Source organism: Tursiops truncatus, chromosome 3 (genome assembly GCF_011762595.2).
Source record: "Tursiops truncatus isolate mTurTru1 chromosome 3, mTurTru1.mat.Y, whole genome shotgun sequence".
NCBI lineage: Eukaryota > Metazoa > Chordata > Mammalia > Artiodactyla > Delphinidae > Tursiops > Tursiops truncatus.
The window spans coordinates 165721244-165726587 of record NC_047036.1 but is presented as its reverse complement, the minus strand read 5'-3'; positions in this window follow the sequence as shown (position 1 = coordinate 165726587).

The window sequence follows — 5344 nt, the reverse complement described above, 5'->3', positions numbered from 1 at the left end:
GCGGCCGTATGTCATCTTTGGGTTCAGGGGGCACCTCGCCCCACCTTCCATGCTCAGGATGGCCAGGGCTGGGGCCAGAAACGACCTTGAGCTTGTCACCATGACCTGTGCTCCCAGCCTCGGGGTGAGCTTTCCCCACTGGGAGTGGCCATCCCCAACTTCGCCTGTGAGCCCACACACATACGTATGTATATATATGGCATAAAATTTATCATTTTACCCCTTTTTAAGTGTACGGTTCAGTGGCACCAAACAGATTCACATTGTGCAGCCATCCATCCCCAGAAGTGTCTCATCTTCCCAAACTGAAACTCTGTCCCCATGAAACACTCACTCCCTACTCCCCTCCCCCAGCCCCCGGCCCCCACCACCCTACTTTCTGTCCCTAGGAATTGGACTTGTCGGTGGACCTCACGTGAGTGGAATCATATATTATTTGTCCTTTTGTGTCTGGCTTATTTCACTGAGCAGAATGTCCTCAAGGTTTCTCCGTGTTGTAGCAGGTGTCAGAATTTCCTTCCTTTTTAAAGGCTACATAGTATTCCATCGTACGGATGGACCACATCGTGTTTATCCATTTACCCGTCAGCGGACGTTTTGGTTGCTTCCACGTTGGGGCTGTTGTGAATTGTGCTGCTCTGAAAACAGGTGTACAAATACCCCTGCTTTCCAATCCTTTAGGTAGATACCCAGAAGTGGATTGGCTGGACATAGGGTAATTCTATGTTCAACTTTTTGAGGAAGTGCTAAACTCTTTTCCACAGCAGCTACACCACTTTTTGTTCCCACCTGCAATGCACGTGAGTAGTTTTTAAGCAAAGGAGAGAACGGTCAGATCTGTTTCTGGAAGCGGATGGATTGGAGGAGGCGGAGGCAGGGGGCCAGAGACCAGGGAGAGATGACAAGGCCGAAATTAGGACAGTGGACACAGAGACGGTGGGGAGGGGACAACACCCAAGAAATGTGTACAAGAAATTTTGGCAGAACTTAGAAATTAATGCTCTGTGGGAGCTCGGGACAGGGGATCCCAAGGAGGATGAAGGGACCTTGGCATAGGTGACCAGGGAGGGGCATCTTTTTAAAAAAATTTACATCTATTTATTTTCAATTAAAAAAATATATTTTTGGCCACGCTGCACGGCTTGTGGGATCTTAGTTCCCCAACCAGGGATCGAACCCAGACCCCTGCAGTGAAAGCATGGAGTCCTAACCACTGAACTGCCAGGGAATTCCCTTTTCTTTTTTTTTTAAATTGAAGTATATTGGTTTACAATGTTGTGTTATTTTCAGGTGTACAGCAAAGTGATTCAGTTATACACACACACACACACACACACACACACATATATATGTATGTATATACATATATTCTTTTTCAGACTCTTTTCCCTTATAGATTACTACAAGATATTGAGTAGAGTTCCTTGTGCTATACAGTACGTCCTTGTTGACTATCTGTTATATATATAACAGTGTATATGTTAATCCTAACCTGCTAATTTATCCCTCCCCACCTTTCCCCTTTGGTAACCATACATTTCTTTTCTATGTCCGTGGAGTCTGTTTCTGTTTTGCAAGTAAGTTCATTTGTATCATTTTTTTTAGATTCCACATATAAGTGATATCATATGATATTTGTCTTTCTCTGTCTGCCTTACTTCACTTAGTATGATAATCTCTAGGTCCATCCGTGTTACTGAAAATGGCTTTATTTCATTCTTCTTTATGGCTGAGTAATATTTCATTGTGTATATATATCACATCTTCTTTATCCATTCATCTGTCAATGGACATTTAGGTTGTTTCCGTGTCTTGGCTATTGTAAATAGTGCTGCTGTGAACATTGGGGTGCATGTATCTTTTTGAATTACGGTTTTCTCCAGATATATGCCAAGAGTGGGATTGCTGGATCATATGGTAGTTCTATTTTTAGTTTCTTAAGGAATCTCCATACCGTTCTCCATGGTGGGTGCACCAATTCACATTCCCACCAGCAGTATAGGGGGTTCCTTCTTCCACAGGGAAGGGCATCTTGACTGAGATGAGGGTGAGGGGAAAGGACCAGGAGAAGGGGACACTGATGCTGGGCTCTGCTTTGAGCATGTTGAGTTTGGGGAGCCAGAGGAACAATCCAGGGGAGACAGCAGGGGCTCTGGACATTTGGGATGGGAACTGAAGAGAGATTTGTGCCGGGAACATGTCTGGAGGTGTCAGGACAGTGGTGGAGACTGGTGCCGTATGGATGGGTGAAGTTGTCCAGAGAGGATGAGACAGTCAAGAACAGCCCTGTGGCCCATGTGTGTCCTGACTCTAGATGGTCCTCTGAAGTCCCCTCCTCACCTCGAAATAGCTCGTGATTTGAACCAGCTGGGATGGATCTAGCATCCTAATTCTGGTGCCTCTGTGGCTTTGGGGGGTGCTACTCTTCTGGGGGGCTCAGGTTAGGCCAGAGATGGGGTGCAGCTTCCCAGAGTCCCCAGGTATGTGGCTTTGCTGGGGCTGCCATAACAAAGTACCCCAGACTGATGGACTTAAACAACAGACATCTCTCACAGTTTTGGAGAATTAGAAGTCAGAGACCAAGGTGTCAGCAAGGTTGGTTCCTTCTGAACCTTCTGTCCTTGGCTTGTAGATGGCTGTCTTCTCCCTGTGTCCTCACATGGTCCCCCTCTGTGTGTGTCTGTGTCCTGATCTCTTCTTATAGGGACACCAGTCACTTGAATTAGGGCCCACCCCACTGACCTCATTTTAACTGAATTGCCTCTTTAAATGTCCTTTCTCTAAAAGCACTCACATTCTGAGTTACTGGGGGTGTTTAGTCCATTCAAGCTGCTATAACAAGTACCATAGGAACTTCCCTGGTGGTCCAGTGGTAAAGAATCCGCCTTCCAGTGTAGGGGATGAGGGTTCGATCCCTGGTCGGGGAACTAAGATCCCACATGCCGCGGGGCAACTAAGCCCATTCCACAACTAGAGAGAGAAGCCCCACATGCCACAACTAGAGAGAAGCCCGCGCACCGCAGTGAAGAGCCCGTGCGCCTCAGTGAAAAATCCCACATGCCACAACGAAGACCCAACGCAGCCAAAAAAAAAAAGTCTAGAGTTGTACAACCGTCACTGCAATCAAGTTTTAGAACATTTTCATCACCCCCCCAAATTCCCTCAAGCTCATTGCCGCCGCTTCTCTCTCCCCCAACCCTGCCACACCTGCCACCTACCCTGCTTTCCTCTACAAATTTGTCTTTTGCGGGGGTATTTCATATAAGCAGAATCATATAAAATACAATCTTTTATATCTGGCTTCTATCACTTAGCAACTTGTTGAAGTTCCTCCATATTGCAACATGGATCAGTACCTTGTTCCTTCTTACTGTAAAGTAATAGAAACAACGGAAATTTATTTCTTGCACTTCTGCAGGCCAGAAGTCCAAGATAAGCGTTCTGGAGAAGGCCCTTTTCTGGGTTACAGACTGCTGACTTGGTGGAAAGAGGACAGGAGAGCTCTCTGGGATCTCTCTTATAAGGGCACTAATCCCATTCATGAGGGCTCCACTGTCATGACCTAATTCCCTCCCAAAGGCCCCATCTGATACCATCACATTAGGGGTTACAGTTTCAGTGTATGAACTGGATTGTGGGGGGACACAAACCTTCAGTTCACTGCATGGGGATTAGAACTTCAACATGCGAATTCGGAAGGGAGGGGGCCACAGTTCAATCCATAACACCAGGGAAGATATTTTCAGCATGGTGAGGCAGTGAAGGACACAGGCCTGGAGTCAGACCACCTGGCTCGAATTCCCGTTTCTTCCAATTCCTAGATTTGAGAGGAAGAGACCTGGCTTTTCCAAGCTTTGGCTCCTTCATGAGTTCCCCACTGTTTCTGTAAGTGATTACCATAAACCTGGTGGCTTAAACCAACACGCATGTATTATCTTACAAGTCTGGAGGTCAGAAGTCTGAAATGGGTTCCACTGGGCTGAAACCAAGGTCAGCTGGGCTGAGTTCCTTTCTGGAGGCTCTGAGGAGAACCTGTTTCCTGGCCTTTTCCAACTTCGAGAGGCCACTTGCATTTCTTGGCTTGTGGCCCCTTCCTCCACCTTCAAAGCCAGCAATGGCTGGCTGAATCTTTCTCATCCTGCATCACTCTGACCTCTGCCTCCATTACCCCATCTCCCTCTCTGACTCTGACCTTCCTGCTGCCATCGTGTAAGGATCTCGTGACAGCATTGGGCCCCCCCTGGGTAATCCAGGATCATCTCCCATCTCAAGATCATATCTGCAAAGCCACTTTTCTATGATTAGGTTGTTTGTGGATATTGAGCTGTATGAGTTGTTTGTATATTTTGGAGATTAATCCCTTGTCGGTTGCATCGTTTGCAAATATGTTCTCCCAGTCTGTAGGTTGTCTTTTCATTTTGTTTATGGTTCCCTTTACTGTGCAAAAGCTTTTAAGTTTAATTAGGTCCCATTTCCTCATTTTAATTTTTATTTCCATTATCCTAGGAGAGTGGTCCAAAAAGACATTGCTGCTATTTATGTCATAGAGTGTCCTCCCTATGCTTTCCTCTAGGAATTTTATAGTATCCAGTCTTACATTTAGGTCTTTAATCCATCGTGAGTTTATTTTTGTGTGTGGTGTTAGGGAATGTTCTAATTTCATTCTTTTACATGTAGCTGTTCAGTTTTCCCAGCACCACTTACTGAAGAGACTCTCTCTTTTCTCCATTGTATATTCTTGCCTCCTTTGTCGTAGATTAATTGACCATAGGTGCGTGGGTTAAAGCCCATTTTCTATGTAAGGTGACACATTCACAGGTTCCAGGAATTAGTACACATACCTCTTTGGAGGGGAGTAGACATTATTTTGCCAATCACAGCTCCCTCCCAAGTTCAGGGGCTGAGCCAGTAGGAGCCTCTCCGTGAATTACGGTTGTTACTAGCATGATCAGCTGGTCATGACTGATGTTCTGACTATTTGTACCTGGAACTTCAGCACCTCGAGGGTAGGTCTCCATTGTTGAATCAATGGCTTCTTCCTTCTGGAGAAACAGGTCTCGGGATGTCAGCACCACGGACAGCGAGGGCGCTATCCAAGGTACTGCTTAAGCCCACCCCTCTCTACCTCCCCCTCCGAGCCCCCGACATCCCTGCCCCTTCCAGATTCTGGGGGGCACATTAAGCTGAAAATTCAGCCCAAGTGTGCCCCCTGTTGACGTCTCCACCCTAACTGCCTCCCACTCCACCCTCACTTGCCCCTCAATTCCATTAGCATTTCTTCTGTTACTCAACTCTCCATAGATTCCTGCCTTGGAGCCCTTTGTAGCTGAAATGTTTGTTCTCA